Genomic DNA, 20,246 nt, shown 5'->3' on the forward strand with positions numbered 1-20,246 from the left:
CAGCAAAACAATTCAGTAGACCTTGTTCTTGCTGTGAGAGAACTCAGAAATCATCACATTCAAATAACAGTCCTGATTGAAACAAATGAAGATCAAATTACTGAAGGTGGAACTGGATATATGTTTTTCTGGAGTGGCTATAGTGAAGGGGAGTGTGGTAAAGTTGAAGTAGGTTTGCAATCAAAACTGATCTAGTCAACAAGCTTGTATGCCTACCAAAAGGAGTGAATGACAGACTCATGACAGTGAGATTATCACTTGTAGGAAAATACCATGCCCACTATCCTCAGTGTCTATGCTCTCCCCTTGAAGGATCCTGATGAAGTCAAAGAAAATTTTATGAAGACCTGGAGATTCTCATAATCAATGTGCCAAAAGAAGACAAACATAATTTTGGGTGACTTTAATACTAGAGTGTGCTCAGATGACAAGAAAGACATTCCTTGAAAGGAATGGAGTTGGAAAGAGAAAAAGGAATAATCACTTACTACTGAACACTTATGCACCTCCATGGTCTTCTCGTCACAAGACTGTCATCTATTTGCCTAATGACAAAAGAAATTTGTGGATGTATCCTTGTAGTCAACATTGGCATTTAAAAGACTATGTAATTGTAAGGAGAAGAGACAGGATGTGAGGATGACAAAGGCAATGTAAAGCACAAAGTGCTCAACTACTCATAGACTTATTCTTTCCAAACTAAATATTCACTTCAATGAAAGCTACAGGTCCAAGGTAAAATGACTACCAGAAAAAATGAATAATCCAATATTGTCTGCCAATTTCATGGCATCATGCTTACCCAAGGTCTTATTTTCTGAGAGGGCACACTTTGTTGTTAACTTGAAGGGAAAGTTGAGTCAAAACAATTGATAATGGTGGAACTAAAAAAATAAAGGACAACTTTAAGAGATTTGGTGTAGAACACTGCATTTGCTCATCTGGGTCAGAACATTCACAAACATCAAGACTGGTTTGATGAAAATGATGAGGAAATGCAGAAGCTGCTAAATGAAAAAATGAGAACTCCAAAAGATTTATTAACAACTTAATTTATCCTCTTCTAAAATGGCAACATTTAATTTCATCAAAAATAAAGCACAAGAAAACCTTATAAAGATGCAAGATTCCTGAAAGGCAGATGAAATTCAGTTTTATGTTGATAGAAACACTCCAAAGTGCTGTGATGATGCCCTAAAGCCTATTTATGGCGAAAGACCTCATATCAACTATTCATAGTCAATAGTGTCACACTGGTTAGTGAAAAAGACATGATCCTAAATAGATAGACTGACTTCCAAAATGACCTTAACAGACTGTCTTCATTCAATGCTGAAACCATTAAATTTTTACCTCAGATTGATGTCAATAACAATCTAAATGATATTCCAACTGAAAAAAAGAAGTTTTGAATACTATTAGTATCTTTTCATGTGACAAAGTTTCTGGTGTTGATTCTATTTAAGCTGTGATTTACAGCTTAAATAGATTTCAATTCTGTTTAGCATACAGCATCTTCTCTGTTGAGAGACCACCATGCTGGACAGCCTTATGCCAACTCCCATGTTGCACAATCAATTTGAAATTTTCCAGGTTTTTATGAGCAAGAGCAGGTTATTCCCTAGGGGGTTCAAGGAAGTTTTCCATTTCCCATCTCCATAAAGATGAAGAGAATAGATTGCTCTGTGATAATCACCATGTTACTTTTCTCTTAATCATTGCTGGCAAGATTCAGGCAGCATGGTAGATGGTCACCTACCTGGGAGTCAATGTGACTTCAGAAAGGGTGGAAGAACTGTTGATATGCTGTTTGCTGCCCAGCAACTCCAAAAGAAATACAGGGAGCAGAAGAGAGGTTTGCAAACAATATTTGGTGATCTGACCAAGGTCTTTAGGCTTATGGAAAATTATGTCGAAATTTGGTTGCCTGGAGTTCATCAATATTGTATGACAATTTCATGACAACATGCTAGCCCAGGTTCTGGATGATGAACAATGCTTTTGTTCTTTCCCAGCCACCATTGTATTGAAGCAAAGATTTGTTCTTGGTACCATGCTTTTTGCATAATGCTTTTAACCCTATTGTCAAATATCTTCAATGAGAATGAACATAGCATTAAGGTCAACTATAGCATTGATGGTAAATTGTCAAACTTGAAAAGGCTTAAAGTCAAGACCAATGTGGAGGGAGTTCTAGTAGATGATTTTCTATTTGAAGATGATTGTGACTCAGTTTAGCCTCTGAAGCTGAGATGCAAAATGTATGTATTTATTCTCTGCTTCTTCTCTTGATTTTTATCTAACAATCAACACCAAGAAAACACAGGTACTCCATCAGTCAGCACCATGCCATCCATATGTGGAACCATCAACAGCAAATGGAGAAGTTTTGAGTACTGTGAACAAGTTCACTTGCCTTGGCAGTATACTTTCCAGGGATGTACACATAAATAATTAAATGACACATGCATTGTCAAAATATTCTCAGTGTTTGGGAAGTTCTGAGGGAAATTGTGGAAAAGAATATAGATTACCAAACTCAAGGTCTACAGGGACATTGTGGTGACCTCATTCTTGTATGCCTGTGAAACCTGGATAGTATAACAGTGATATGCCAGAAAAATAAATTACTTCCATTTCAATTATCTTAAGAAGATTCTGAAGATCACTTGAAAGGATAAAATACCAGGCATTGAGGTCCTTTCTTGCATTAAACTGCTAAATATTCAGTTCTACTATAGAAGTCACTCTGATGAACTGGCCATATTGCACAAATGCCAAATATGTCCTTATCAAATTTTATACAGAATTCACACAGAGCAAATGCTATAGGAAAGATTGAAAAAGAAATACCAGGACACTTCTAAGGACTTTCTTAAGAATTGTGAAATTGATTGTGCAACATGGGAGTTGGCATAAGGCTGTCCTACATGGTGTTCTCTCAACAGAGAAGATGCTGTGAGCTAAACAGAATTGAAATAGCTCAAAGGAAATGCAATATATACAAGTTTGGAGAATCCACCCTAGGTGTTCATATGTTCTATTTTTGTTCCACTTATGGTAGAGTATTCTGAGTTCATATTAGTCTGATCAGCTATGGTTGGACCCTCTGTAGAACTCTAATATAATGATGTCATTTTGGTCCACTTCAAGAAAGAGAACCAATGTATATGCATATATAGATAGATAGATAGATAGATAGATAGATAGATAGATAGATAGATATAGATATAGATAGATAGATAGATATTATAATTATATTTAAATACATATATGGAAATTTTATTACTAGATCTTCTTAAAATTTCTTACCACATACTCAGAGTTTCTCAATTTTCCACCAAAAACACTGCTAGAATTTAACTCCATCATCATGCTCTTTCTCTACCCTACCCCAATCCCTCAGGAAAACCTCATTAGTAGGAAACTCTTTATAAGCAAGATTGAATCTTCTTTGGTACTCACACACCTTATCAGTATCATCAGTTGTCTCTGTCATTGTTGTATGGGGTGGGGGAGGGAAGATAAAGCAAAAAAATTATCCAAAGTTTCAATTTAAAATGAGTTCAATCAATTTCTCACTTCTTACTTATATTCACTCTGGCTTGTATTAAATTCTACTGTTATCATGCCCCATACCTGTCTTCCCCGCCCCCACTAGACTGTAAGCTCTTTGAATATTGGAACTGATTTTCTTGCTTAGAACAGTGACTGGCACATACAAATCACTTATTAAATAGTAATGGTGTGGTATAGTATGGTATGGCAAGATTTGATATAATATTAATCAGTGCAAGAATTTAACATAAAAATGCAAATAGAACATGCCCTTTTAAAATTTCTTACCATATTGTGAGAATGGTGGTGGTCTTTCAGATAGGTAAAAATTTAAGGATAATCAGGAATTATTCTTTTTTAGGTATTTGCAAGGCAAATGGGGTAAAGTGGCTTGCCCAAGGCCACACAGCTAGGCAATTATTAAGTGCCTGTGGTAGGATTTGAACTCAGGTACTCCTGACTCCAGTGCTGGCACTCTATCCACTGCACCACCTAGCCCCAATCATCAGGAATTCTTGACCTTGTTTATATAGGGGACTCTTTTGGTATTCTGGTGAAGTCTATAGAAGCTTTCTCAGATTGATATTTTTTAATACATAAAATAAAATAAATAGAATTATTGAGGAAATAATTATATTGAAAAAGTTACCAGATATATTTTTAATTTAACAGACCTCTGATTTAACCCTGTCATTTTAAAAATGAGGAAATTAAGACACAGAGATATGCCATGCTTAAGTTAATATAACCAACAAGTGACTGAACTAGGCCTGATATCCAGATTTCCTTCTTCCTAGTACTGCTACCTTACCATCCCATAGTATCTCTCTGAAAATAAAAAAGGCAAGTCAATCCATCTTGTTTTAATAACTACATGATAAAAAGATAGGTTAATTTAAATGATAAAAAATAATTATAAAATTTTAGTACATCTAGAAATGGCTTAATGTTAAAATTTTAATGTTTAAAATAAGTATTTGATAGCTAAATTCCAGAATTCTCAAGTCAAGAAGAAAATATTAGAATCAGTCAAAAAGAAACAATTCAAGCAGTGTGGAGTCACAGTCAGAATAACATAAGAGTTAACAACTTCTACATTAAAGGATCAGAGGAACTGGAACATGATAGTCCAGAAGGCAAAAACACTTTTATTGCAATCAAGAATCAACTGCCCAGCAAACTTGAGCATATTATTTCATGAGAAAATATAGACATTCAATGAATAGGGGGCTTTCAAACTTTCCTGATGAAAAAGCCAGAATCGAACAGAAAATTTTGTGTTCAAATACAAGACTGAAGATAAGTAAGAAAAAAAAAATAAAAAGGTAAACATGAAAAAGAAATCAAAAGGGACATAATGATGTTCAACTATTTATATTCTTAAATGGAAGATGATACTGGTAACTCATGAGAACTTTTTCATTATTAGGGTAGTTAGGAGTATTTATAGAGGTGGGAGTTGAATATGAAGAATGATATCTAAAAAAGAAATAAAATTAAGGAGTGAGAGAGGAATATACTAAGAGAAAGAGAAGTGGAAAGATAGAATTGGGAAATTATCTCTTATAAAAGAGGCAAGAAAGAAGCTTTCATGGTAAAAGAGAAGGGACAGTGAGGTAAACTTTCCTCTCACTAGAATTGGCTCAAAGAGGAAATAATATACCCACTCAATTGGTTGCCGAAATCTCTTATCCTTTAAGAAAGATAGAGGGCGAGGCAGCTAGGTGGCACAATGGATTAAGCACCAGCCCTGGAGTCAGGAGTACCTGGGTTCAAATCTGGTCTCAGACACTTAATAATTACCTAGCTGTGTGGCCTTGGGCAAGCCACTTAACCCCATTTGCCTTGCAAAAAAAACCTAAAAAAAAAAAAAAAAAGAAAGGGGGGGAGATAAGGGCTGTGGGGGTTGCGAGAAGGAACACTTTTGAGGAGGAAGAGGTTGAATGGAGAAAGTTAATAGAATAAAGTACATGGGGACATAGGATGGAGAGAAATATGGTTTGCAATAGTGACTATGAAAAGTTATGAATAATTTTTCTCTGATAAACATTTCATTTCTGAAACATAGAGAACTGAGCCAAATTTATGAAAATAAGAGACATTCCCAAACTGATGAATAAAGACTATGAACAGTTTTCAGATGAGTTTTTCAAAGCTATCTATAGTCATATAAAAAAAAGTTTTACTTCACTATTGATGGAAGAAATACAAATTAAAACAATTCTGAGATATTACAGTTTAGCTATTAGATTGGCTAATAGGACAGAAGAAGAAACTGACAAATGTTGGAGGGGATGTTGGGAAAATGAGATATTAATGCATTGTGGTGGAGTTGTAAAGTGATACAAACACCCAGTAACACAATTTATAATTATGTCCAAAGGACTATAGAACTATGTGGGTCCTTTGACCTAGCAATGCCCCTACTATGTCTGTGTCTCAAAAGAGATGAAAAATAAAGAGGAAAAGGACATATATATACATATATATATATATATATATGTATATATATATATATAAAGATATTTGTGGCAACTCTTTTCTGTTGACAAGGAATTGGTAATTGCCATGCCCATCAGTTGGGAAATGACTGAAGAATTTCTGGCATGTAATTATTATGGAATGGTATTCCACTGTAAGAATTTATACGCTCTTAAAACAAACCTGGAAAGTCATATGTGAGCTGATTCAAAGAGAAATATACTGTGTATAAAGTAACAGAAATATTGTATGATGATGATCTATGAATGGCAACTTTTCTCAGCAATGCAAATGAATAGATATAGACTGAAACATATTTTTAACTTTATTTTTCTTGAGAATTTAAATTTATATTTTCTTAAAATCTTGGCCAATATGGAAATATTTTGCTTAACTACATATGTATAACCTTTACTGAATTGGTTGCCTTCTCAATGAAGGGAGTGGGGAGAGAGAGGGAGAGAATTTGGAACTTCAAACTTTAAAAATTAATGTTAAAAAGATTTTTACATGTACCTGGAAAAAATGAAATATAAAATAAATTCAATATTTAAAAATATATATGTGGATCTTTTCTTTCATCTTTCCTCACATTTTTTTAGCAAAGTCTAATCTGACAAATATTAATATGGCAGTGAGGAGAGAAAAAATACTAATTTTTTTCTTTGCATATATAGGAACTCCTCTATATCCTTCCAAGTGAATTTTAACAGTTCTCTACCTAATTTTTTCCCCAATCCATCCTGTAGATTAAAGCTAGAATCTTCTTCATAAAATATTCATTTACTCATTCCATTCATAGCTTGGAAACCAAAAGAGACTCCCCGTCTATACAATCAAAACTTTTCAATTCACCCAAGGCACCTGTGTGTATCCACTCTTATACTCCTTCCCAACACCCCAAAATTCTATGCAAATTGGTCTTCCACTAATTTTTTTTACTCAGACTGTACAATTCAGACAAACAAGTTGTTTGCTATTCCTGCAACTCTTTCCACTTGACTTGTGCTCTTCCTTATCTATCCCATGTCTTCTCTTCATTGTCAAGACCTTTAATAAAATTACAAATCTTGTATAGGAAAGTCACTTAAATTCTCTGAGTATCCCATAGTTGTTACTTAAAATTATTCCATTAAATAAAAAGAGAAAGCATTACTGGTGATGAAGTAGTACTGTGTCGAAGGTCCCTTACCACTATAAAGTTCTGTTTCTGTGATACATGATAATCATTGGATTATAGATTTATAGTAAAAGTAACTTTAGAGGCAATCCAGTCCAAATTTTATAAAGAGGAAACTGAAGGTAAGGAACATAAAATAACTTGCCCAAGATCACACAGGTTATATGCCTCAGAAACAAAGTTGAATAACAATAAAATATATTTCCTCCTTCTGGGCAAAAAGGTGTAGGATGATAACTGGAATACAAAGTAATATTGTTTAATTTGTCACTTCACTCTATGGGATATCTGTTTTGTTCAAATATTTTTGTCATAAGGGAGGGTTTAACCTGGAGGTGGAGATGTTGAAATAACTGGAACATAACAAAAACTACATTAATTTTTTTAAGATTTTATTTATTTTGAGTTTTACAATTTTTCCCCTAATCATACTTCCCTCCCCCCACCCCCCACGGAAAGCAATTTGCCAGACTTTACATTGTTTCCATGGTATACATTGATCCAAATTAATGGGATGAGAGAGAAATCATATTCTTCAGGAAGAAACATAATGTAAAAGAGATAGCAAGATCAGACAATATGATATCAGTTTTTTTCTAAATTGAAAGTAATAGTCCTTGGTATTTGTTCAAACTCCTCAGTACTTTCTCTGGATAAAGATGGCATTCTCCATCATAGATAGCTCCAAATTGTCCCTGATTGTTGCACTGATGGAATGAGCAAGTCCATCAAGGTTGATCATCACCCCACTTCATTATTTTTTTAAAGTTTCTTTAAATAACAAGGGCAGGACTTGAACCCATATCTGTGACTTTAGATCAAGTACTTATTCCATTAAGCTTTCCAGAATGAAACCTGTTGAAGTCACATGATGAATTTATTTCTCAACATCCTGTCAGTCATCACGCATCACTTTTTTTCCTACTTTATTTATTTACACATTTTATATTAAGCATCATAATCTGATTTGTCTTTCTATGTGGTTTTACCTCTGAGTATTAATACTATTGCATTTCCCAACTGCAATCATCTGTGGCTATAATCTAAATGCTGAATATTTAATCCTATTTTCCCTTTTAACTAATAAACTAAAGAGACTTATACTTCTGTCTCAGAAGTACTATTTCTGTTCAAGGACTGATAATATTCAACTTGGAGTCCTAATTGGTAAAGGGAAGTTAGCTACATTAATGCTTCAGTTCCTACATCATTGAACAATATGTGAAGAAAATGACTAGTACTACACAATATTCAAACAGCTCTACAACAAAAATCCTATTAGAAACAAATTAAACAATTCATCTGAGGAATGTTCTAAGTATGTGACTAAAAACATGTTTGCCCAGGAGACTGCATCAGTTCAAACATGTTAAAATGAAAGCTCACTTCAGCTCATGCCAGAATTACTTGACTCCAAAGGTGATGTAAGTTGGGGCAATGTGTCATTCTAAAGTCTGAATTTTCTGGCTATGGTTAATTTGTATCACAATTGAAACACAAAGCTCTTTCTGACAATGTGTATGAGAACAATCTTCTATTAGTCTACTACCTCTCTTAATGTCTCCCTAGATATAATTTCTGTGGCAACTGGGCAGCAGCAAAATATTTGAAGACATTTCTCTAAGAAAAATATCATACTGTTACTGAGACCTAAAATCTTACAGGCTATTATTAATCATTTCTTTAACTTGTTGCATAACATACCCTGTCAAATAGGTTGTGTCTGCCAGATTCATTCCTTTCCACAAAGGACTTCTTTTAAACCAAAAGAGAACTAGAGCAAAGTAGAAAATTAAACAGTACATAAAACAAAATGAATGGGCTTATGGCAAATATATAACCACTGAATATTTTGTCATTGGAACTTAGTTGACATTACAAACTGGGATATTTCTTAAGCAGTTATAAAGAAAAAAATGACAGCTGATATATTTTGGTACCATGAGACCCAAGTGACTTAATAGGGTTCCCCTGTATTCCCCTAATAGACTATAAATCTTTAGAAGTCAGAGAATAATTATTTTCCTTTCTATATCCAATGTCTGGCATATAGTATGTGATTAATTATTATTTGTTGACTAATTTCTCTAGTACAACTTCTCTAATACCTGTTATTGTGTTTTGTAGTGATAAACTCTCTTGTGTTTGTCAAACCTAAGTTTCAAAACAACACAGAATTACTTCTTACCCATTCTCTCTTATTCCTCTCCAAAATAAAGTGGCACATTACCTTTCCTGATTTTTAAAGATAGAAATGATTACAAAGGAAGCATTTGAACACAATTACAAAATATTCTTCCCACAAAGAAAGGCAAATCTAACTATATAGAAAAATATTCATTGTTCTTGAATAGGTTAAGTCAATTTAATAAAGATGACAGTTCCAGTTAAATTGACTTTTTCAGTGAATTTAAAATTAGAAGAAAAGTTAGAAACTAAAAAAAACTGTCACAAGTTTCACTGTAAAAAAAAGTCTCATTTCTAAAATATTTAAGATACTGAGCCTAATGTATAAGAAAAAGAACCATTACTTAAATGAAAAATGATTCAAACATGTAAAAGATGGCTTTCAGGGAAAGAAATCAAAACTATCAATAGCCATATAAAAAATTAAAATAAATGAAAATTAAAACAACTCTGAAGTAACTCTATTACCATTAGATAGGCTAAGATTATAGAAAAGAAAAATTACAAATGCTGGAGCTATGTAAAAATATCTATGTACTTTTACATTGTTGAATCTGTGCTTAATCAAATTTTCTGGAAAAAATTATGAACCTAGAAACAAAAAGCCATTAAACTATGCATAACTTTGTTCCTGTAATCCCACTACTATGTCCATAGCCCAAAAATATCAAAGAAAAGAAAAAGAGGACAAACATATACAAAACATTTATAGAAATTCTTCTTACAATAACAATGAATTGGGAACTGAAGAGATCCATTTCAGTTGGGGAATTACTGAATAAGTGATGGTTTATATAAGTGTAAAAAGTGATGATTTATATAAATGTAAAATATTATGCTATAAGAAATGATGACAGTAGTTTCAGAAAAAAATTCTGGAAATTCTTAAGGAACTGAAGCAAAAAGAAGTGAACAGAACCAAGAAAATGATGTAAAGAGAAACAACAATATTGTAAAGATAATTGTGAGAGATTTAGAAACTCTGATAAGTACAATGATCCACCACAATGAAAAAGGTCACAGTGAAAAAATGTTAACCAGAGAGAGAGAGCTAATTGACTCATACAGCAGACTGAAGCATAATTTTTCTTTCTTTTTTTTCATAAGCTTGCTAGTGCAGAAATTTATTTTGCATGATGTCATATTTGTAATGATTTGTAATGAATGCCTTTTCAATTGGTGGGGGAGAGATAAGGAAAGGAGAAATTTTGAAACTAAAAATAAAAAAACACCCAAAATGTTAAAACGAGAACGGGTTGCCAAAGACCACAGAGAACTATACACAGAGGAGAAACAGGAACAAATTAATAAGATGAACAAAGAATGTAGTCAAGAAGCTTGCAAAGGAAGAAATTCAAGTTCTCAATAGCCATATGAAGAAAATACTCTCTAAGAATTAGAGAAAAGAAAGTTAAAGCAACTCTGTGATTTCATTTCATACCAATAAGATTTGAAAAATTAACAAAAATGGAATATAAGTATTAGAAGAGTAAAAACATATTCATATAGTATTGATGGAGTTATAAATTGATACCACCAGTCTGGAAAGCAATCTGTAGCTTTGTTCAAAATGTCATTTAATTGTGTAAGCCCTGTGACCTAATGATACTACCATTTGATTTATACCCCAAATAAATGGAGAAAAAAGAAGAAAAGGATTCAAATGTACAAAAATATACATAAAAACTCTTTTCATTGTGGGTAAGAGCTGTATACTGAGATGGTTGGTGTTGTTTTCAGTTGTTTTAGTCATGTCCAATTCTTTATGACTTCATTGGAGTTTTCTTGGCAATAATGATGAATGGAAAAAAGACACTTAAAGACTGAGTGAAACAATTTTCCAGCCCAAGACAACTTGGAAGATGGACAGGATGCACCAGAGTGAGAGGGCTACCAAGCAGCAAGGGTTTCATCAGATTGCTGAACAACTGGATCAGTGGCAACAGAGGCAGTTTCTAGGCCTCTCAACCTAGATATTGCTAAGGTCAAATTGAAAAATAATCAGAAAATTCTGCCCTACCATGATGAGAGTTGAGCACAGCCTCATCAGCATAGATCCAAGCCCAACAGACCAGGAATGGCTTCAAGAGTCACTGAATCAACCATGGCAAATGCTTCCTGAGATCACAGGTCAGGACAGAAGGGGATCAGAAACAGATTATAGGGGGTCTTTTTCCTATCCTTAGGGCAAGACCCTATGCTCATACTCATATCTGGGTCTCAGTCTGGGGCCCCAGTCCCAGGAAGAGTAGCAGAAATGAAGTAGAGCTTATTGCCATAAGAGAGCAGGGACCCTCCTCACAGTTCCAGTGCAAAGGGTTGTGCTTGTGGTTACCTATAGACCAGATCATAAGCCAGGAGGATAATCATAAGCACTCCTTAGATTATTAGACCTTGGAAGAATTGAAAACAAACAATTCCCTAGAAGTATCTCTGAAAACTGCTATAAAAACCACCAAAAGTTTAGGACAGATCAACCTCCACTCTGGAAGCAAAACTTCATCTTAACAAAGAAATAAAATCAAGTCATAGGCTATGGAAATAAGAAAAGAAAAAAAGAAAAAAATCTAACCATGACAGTAACAATGCTCATGAGAAAGATGAAATATATATATATATATATATATATATATATATACTCAGAAGAAGATAGCAAGTCAAAGCTTCTACATCAAAAGCCTCCAAGAAAAATATGAATTGATCTCAGGCCAGGGAAGAATACAAAAAATATTTTGAAAATCATGTATGGGAGGTAGAAGAAAAATTGGGAAGGGAAATGAGAGTGCTGAAGAAAAGTCATGAAAACTGAGTCAGCAGCTTGGTGAAGAAGACATACACACACACACACACACACACACACACACATAAAAAAATACTGAAGAAAATAACATCTTCAAAAAAAGACAGAGACAAATGGGAAAAGAGATCCAAAAAGTCAGTGAGGAAAAGAATATCTTATAAGGCATAATTGACCAAATGGAAAAGAATATACAAAAGCCCACTGAAGAAAATAATTCCTTAAAATATAATGATGGAGTTATAAATTGATACCACCAGTCTGGAAAGCAATCTGTAGCTTTGTCCAAAACGTCATTTAATTGTGTAAGCCCTGTGACCTAATGATACTACCATTTGATTTATACCCCAAATAAATGGAGAAAATAGAATGAAGTGAAGAAAAACTGATGACTTTGTGAGAAATCAAGAAACAATCAAACAAATCCAAAAGAATGAAAACCTAAGGAGGAAAATGTGAAATATCTCACTGGAAATGCATTTGACTTGAAAAACAGATCCAAGAGAGTTATTTTTAAAATTATTGGACTACCTAAAAAGCCAAGATGGAGAGAAAAGGCCTAGATATCATTTTCAAAATTTTTTTAAAGTAACCTGCCGGGATATTCTTGAAGCAGAGTGAAAAATAGAAATTGAAAGAATCTACTGATCACCTCCTGAAAGAGATGGCAAGAAGACCCCTGAACTCCACCCCCTTATCCTCTAGGAGCAATGCCTTCACGGCTTCAATCAAACCCTGCATGCCCAGTTAAGTGAGATCAGACCCTTGTGTTGCACCGTTAAGGGCTTCGTCTTTGGCTAGAACTTGCCTGCTTTGGGCCATCTGGGAGGGAGGTGGTGGTGGTGGTAGTCGTGAGAGGGGGAGGGTGATGAGGAGAGGCAGCAGAAGAGGGGCTGGCTGGCTGGTTGGCTGGCTGACTGGACTCGCTGTGCCCCCCCACATGCCCCCACCCTTGTCAGTCCTCTAACACAGCATCCTCAACTTAGGGGCACTGACCACCAGGTTTGGCTGGGTGTGTAGATAGCTGATACAGTACAAGCATGGCCCGCCCACCCCCCCAGTGCCTCAACACAGTTTGCTCAGGCTTTGCAAGATATGAGAGTTCCTCTAGAGGGATCCAGGAATCTTGATTTCCACTTCTCTGTTTCTTATCCAGTCCACACCCTTCCAGACTCTCTGAACTACAGACATGAGTCAACTGAGGCATCTTGGCCCTTTGTCCCATAGGGAATCAGCCCACATCCCAGGAATGTAGCCAGAAGAAGTTGGCTAGAACTAGACCTGCCAATATATGAGGGGATTGGATTTGGCTTATTCTCAATCAAGATGAAGAACATTCTAAGCAACAAGACTGTGGACATTCCAGAAAATGTTGACATTTCTCTGAAGAGTTGGACAGTTATTGTAAAAGGGCCCAGAGGAATCCTTTGCAGGGATTTCAGCCATATTAGTATGGAGCTTAGTTTCCTTGGAAAGAAGAAAAAAAGGCTCCTGGTGGACAAATGTTGGGGAAATTGAAAAGATCTTGCCACCTTACACACAACCTGTAGTCATGTGCAAAACATGATCAAAGGTGTTATTCTGGGTATTTGTTACAAGATGAGGTCTGTGCACACTCACTTCCCCATCAATATCATTCAAGAGAATGGCTCACTTGTTGAAATTAGAAATTTCTTAGCTGAAAAATAGATCCAAAGAATGCACAGGAGACCAGGTGTTGCTTGTGTGGTTTCTGAAGCCCAAAAACACGAGTTGATTCTTAAAGGAAATGATAATGAACTTGTATCAAACTCAGCTGCCCTGATCTAACAAGACATTACAGCCAAAAACAAAGATATCAGAAAGTTTTTGGATGGTATCTATGTTTCTGAGAAAGGCACAATGCAACAAGCTTATAAATAAGTTGGAAAAGATGATAAAGATTGTGTCCTGAGGGACCAACACTTATTCAGATGTCAAAATAAAAATGCATTTTGTCAATTGATAAAAAAATTAGAATGATAGGAAAAATAAATGGCAAAATGAAAACTGTCAGGAATATTGTAGCTACAAGAAGAAAATATTGTAGGCAACCAGAAAGAAGCAATTAAATTATCATGAAACCAAAGTCAGGATAACAAAAGATTTAGCAATTTATGCATTAAGGGAGCATAGAGGATGGAGTATGATGTTATAGAAGACAAAAGAATTTGGATTAAAACCAAGAATCAATTTACCCAGAAAACCTGAACATATTCTTTCAGGGGAAAAACTGGACATTCAATGAAATAGGGAACTTTCAAACTTTCCTGAAGAAATGATTAGAGTTGAACAGAAAATTTGATTTTCAAACACTAGATTCAGTTGAAACATAAACAGGTAAACAAGAAAGGCAAATCATAAGTGCCTAAATGTTGTTGAATTGTTAATATTCTTGCTTGGGAATTGATTTGAAGGGATAATATAATTAAAAGATGGAATTAATGGGTGAGAGAAGAATTACTGGAAGAAAGAGAAAGGGTAGTAAAATGGGGTATATTAGTTCACATAAAAGCTGCAAGAGAAAGCTTTTCCAGTGGAGAGGAAGAGGAGGGAGATGAGGAGAAATGAATGAACCTTACTCTCATAAAAATTGGCTCAGAGAGGGAATAGCATATACATTGGGTGTAGAAATGTTTCCTACCATAGAGGAAAGTAGGAGGGGAAACAGATGGGAGAAAGGGAAGGGGGAGGTGATAAAATGGAGAAAAGATTGTGAAAGGGAGTGGTCAGATGCAAAACACTTTTGAGGAGGGACCATATGAAAAGAAAGACAGAATAAATGGGGGAGGAGGGAATAGGAAGGAGGGAAATATAGTTCACAATGGTTAACTGAGGAAAAAATATCAAAACAAGTTTCTCTGCTGAAGAACTCATTTCACACACACACATATAAAAAATAATAAGATCCATTCACTAACTGATAAATGATCCAAAAGATATGAACAGTTTTTAGATGAGATTAACAATGCTGACTATTTATATCATTTTTTTTTAAATGTCCTAACTCACTGTTGAAAGGAGAAATGTAGGGAAGAACAATTCTGAGGTACTATCTTATACCTTTTGGATTCACCAATTGGACAGAAGGAGAAGGTGACAAAAGTTAGAGGGGATAAGGGATTCATCTTTTCTCAGCAATGCCATGAACCAAAACAATTCTGAAGGACTTATGGTAAATAATATTTTCCATCGCAAAGATAGAGCTGATGAAATCTGAATTCAGATTTAGTTACTTATGTATTTATTTATTTATTTTCATCCATATGGACATGTATATTTTTAAGTTACAAAATTTCCTTCCACCCTCCCTTCCCACTCGCCCTCCCCTCAACAGCGAACAGTCGACTTAGCATTATACATACATATTTTGGCAAATGTTTACATATTAGTTGTTTTTGGTATGCAGAATTAGGATTAAAGGATAGAGATACATAAGAGATAATTTTTATAGAGTGTTCATCAGATTCTGAAGAGTTGTTTTCTGTGTGTTTGTGTGTGTGTGTGTGTGTGTGTGTGTGCATGTGTGTGTTTTGTTTTGTTTTGTTTTTCTTCCTCTGGATGGGAACAACATTGCCCATAGCTGGTCTAATACAGTTGTCCTAGCTCTAAACTACTGAAAGGAACTGCTTCTATTGAGGTTGTTCATTTCACAATGTTATTGGTAATATATACATTGTTGTCTTGGTTCTACTTCCATTATTCTGCATCAAATCCCATAAGTCATTCCATGGTGCTCTAGAATTCAACTGTTTATGGTTTCTCATAGAACAATAGTATTCCATAGTATTCATATACCATAGTATTCAGATACCATAACTTGTTTAGACAATCCCCTAATGATGGGCATCCCTTAAATTTCCAATTCTGTGCCACTGAATGCACATTAAAACATTTTCCTTGAGGTTTTTCTTTTCTTGGGGAAGGAGGTATGTTTACACTTACAAGATGACTATTATGGTAATGCTTTTCATGACTACAAAAGTCTAACATCAAATAACTGACTGTCTCAATGAAAGGAATTAGAGTGGGAGAAAGGGAGGGAATTTGGGACTCAAAGTTTTAAAAGTGAATATTGAAACTTCTTTGCATGCAACCAGGCAAAATAAAATAAATAAAAAACAGCACCACTGAACATCATAACCCTATAAAAATAATACAAATGGATGTAAAAACTAGTATCATTTAAAAATAACACCTGTATATCCTCTTATTTATTTAACTCATAGTAAATTAGTTTTTTAATCATAATATATTGTTTTTAAGAGCAACTAAACTTGATTTATACTTAGCTAAGATTTAATAATAACACTCTTTCAGGCTCTTCATGGGATATCTATAGACTATTTGAGATCAGAATTCTATATTTTGGGCTATTTGGTGTGTTAGCTTAAAGTTTCAGATACTTTGAACAGAGCATAAGTTTCAATTGATTATCTGATCATTGATCAGTTTAGTTGGCACATAAATACTCAAACATACACATACATATAAGCTGTAAATGCATACAAAAATGTATGCAGATACATTCATACACATATACACACAGCATCCTAATACAAAGACTTTGGAAAAATTGTCAGAATTCAATTTATTCTTACAAATAAATTTATGATAATATCTCATATCCAGAAATTTCTATTATGAAAGTACATCATAAAAACACATGTAATTTTCTAAAATATGAAATCCTAGTCTTTTGCCATAAATTTTTCTTCAGAATCCTTGCATCCATTCATAAGCCAGAATGATACTTCAACCTCCACTTTAAATTAATCATGTCAAACAAGAGACATATAACATTAAACATTTATCTTTAGTGATGACTTTTTTAATCACCCCACCCTAGTTCCATCTGTCTTCCAGCTGTTCACCCCACCCAACCCTCATTTTTAGGAAGCATTAGTTTATTTTTTAAAAAATTTTAAAGATCAAACTGATTTCTATCCATTTAGCACCCTAATATCACCATGACTCCTATTTTCTGCCATAGCAATATTCTTGATCCAAGAAACACTTTCTAATTGAAATCTCTTATTTTTTCATAGCAAACAACAATTATAAAACATGTGTTCCTCCTGTGAAATCTTCTTATCTTCTCCTGTGTACCCCCTCAAATTAGTTCTAGTACTCACATTTTTCAATCAATGCTCTTATAATTGACATAGTGACTAGTATTTGCAGAGATATCTCCAGACTCCACTATTAAACACACAGTCATCATCTGATCATATTTTTCATTATTCCAGCTTAGAAAGAAAAGAGGAGAAATCAAAATCAAAATTTAATTCTTATGCATTTCTTCTTTATCTTATCTTACAAAGTCTTACATTTACTTCATGATAATTACTATGAATGCCACATCGTCACTGTCAACTGTTAGTCATGTTTCATTAACCAATCAACTAAAATAAGAATTTATTATGGACTTCCAGCCAAGATGGTGGACAAAGCAGAGGCACTATGCTGTTTTCCTATCTTCCCTCATATAAAATATGAAAATAATTCGTAACAGAAATTCTATTTAAAAAAAAACAGAAAAAAAAAAGCTAGGAGAAGATCATCTACCTCAGGATTTGTCTTTGGGGATTGTGGGAGAGCTGGGTGCAAAGAGCAGAAAGCCTGCCAGATGGGCTGAGAGCCAAACTAAACTAGGATCAGTGGTCCGAAAAGCAAGGGAGCTTGGCATGCAGTCAAGAATTCACTATCCAGCAAAACTGAGCTTTCTCTTCCAAGGGAAAAGATGGATATTTAATGAAATAGGAGGCTTCCAACTTTTCCTGATGAAAAGACCAGAGCTTAATAGAAAATTTGGACATCAAACAGGAGACTCAAAAGACACATGAAAAGGTTAAAAAAAAAGGTGTTAGAGAAAAAAAAATCTGCTATCCAATAAGAGGGCTATATCACTAACTGGGAGAAAGACTCCAATAAGTCACAAGAAATATAATTACATTAGAGAGAATATATTTAGCCAAAAGTGATGGACACTCAGGACTTTTCTGTGACTCAGATAAAATGATTTAAAAACAAGGCCTCCTTTAAAAGGGGGATGGTAAAGAGACAGGAGGATGGGGAAATTGAACGGGACAAATCTCATTACAAAGTACCCATTGCAATAGAGGGGAAGAAGGGAGGAGATGAGAACTGTCTGAATCTTGCCCTAATCAAATTTGGCTTAAATTTAACATACATACACTCAATTAATTTAAAAAACTTATCTTACCTTTCAAGTATTGAAAGGTGAAAAGGAGAGAGGGGAGGGAAAGGGGAAAGAAAGGGAAAGGGGAAAGAAAGGGACAGGGGGTTGGATATAGGAGTGTAAACACACTGAAGGTGGTGGTACTTAGAAACAAAATACTGGGAAATATAGGTTAAGTGAAAAAAAAGGGAAAAATACAAACAGAGAGAAGGTAAGATGGAGGGCAATAAAGAGGTAGCAATTATAACTTTGAATGTGAATGGGATGAAATCCCACTTAAAGCGTAAGTGAATAGCAGAGTGGATTAAAAACCAGAATCCTATTAACAAGAAACTCATTTGAAGCATATATTTTAATTCAACTGAAGTGAAAAAAGCAGGGGTAACTCCTTATTTCAGACAAAGCAGCTGCCAAAATAGATCCCATTGAAAGAGATAAGGAAGGAAAGTATATACATACTCCTAAAAGGTACCATAGACAATAAAGTAATTTCAATACTAAATATGTATGCACCAAATGGTATAACATCCAGATTTTTAGAGAAGTTGAAGGAGTTATGGGAAGACATAAACAACAAAACTCTACTGGTGAGTGACCTCAACCTCACACTCTCAGATTTAGATAAATCTAACCATAAAATAAACAAGAAGGAAGTTAAGGAGGTGAATTCATTGTTAGAAAACCTAGACATGTTAGACCTATGGAGGAAATTGAATGGGGATAGAAAGGGATATACTTTTTTTTTCTGAAGGAAATGGCACTTATACAAAAACTGACCATATACTAGGACATAAAAACCTAATAATGAATTGCAGAAAGGCAGAAATAGTGAATACATCTTTCTCAGACCACATGCAATATTTGGCCAGGGAGATAGACCCAAAACTAATTGGAAACTAAATAATCTCATTTTAAAGAATGGGTGGATCAAGCAACAAATTATAGAAAGAAATAATTATTTCATCCTAGATAGTGACAATAATGAAATAACATGCCAAAACCTATGGGATACACTCAAGGCAGCTGTCAGGGGATATGTTTTATCTTTAAATGCTTACATAAATGAATCAGAGAAAGAGGAAATCAATGAAATAACCATGCAAATAAATAATAGAGAAAGAACAATTTAAACCCCCCAAAATTAAATACAAAATTAGAAATTCTAAAAATTAAAGAAGAAATCAATAAAATCAAAAAGAAAAAACTATTAACCTAATAAAGTCAAGAGTTGGTTTTATAAAAAAACAATAAAATTCATAAACCTCTGGATAATCTGATTAAAAAAAGAGAAAAAAGAAGACCAAATTGCTAGTAACATAAATGAGAAAGGTATACTCACCAACAATGAGGAGGAAATTTATGTAAAAATTCAGAATTATTTTGCCCAACTCTATGCCAATGAATTTGATGATCTACGTGCAAGTAGAAAAATATTTACAATAAGTTGCCCAGGTTAAATGAAAAGGAAATTAAATATCTTAATAACCCTATCTCAGAAAAAAAATTCAACAAGCTATTATTGAACTCCATAAGAAAAAATCTCCAAGGCCAGATGGATTCAAATTGAATGCTATCAAACATTTAAGGAACAATTTTATTCAATTTTACATAAACTCATTGGAAAAATAGGTGAAGATGGAACTCTTCTTAATGCATTCTAGGATCCCAATATGGTGCTGATACCTAAACCAGGAAGAGTCAAAACAGAGAAAGAAAATTATAGAACAATCTCCCTGATAAATATAGATGCAAAAATCTTAAATAAAATCTTAGCAAAATCATTACAACAAATGGTTACTAGGATAATACATTATGACCAAGTA

Source organism: Macrotis lagotis, chromosome 5, assembly GCF_037893015.1.
Source record: "Macrotis lagotis isolate mMagLag1 chromosome 5, bilby.v1.9.chrom.fasta, whole genome shotgun sequence".
NCBI classification, from domain to species: Eukaryota; Metazoa; Chordata; class Mammalia; order Peramelemorphia; family Peramelidae; genus Macrotis; species Macrotis lagotis.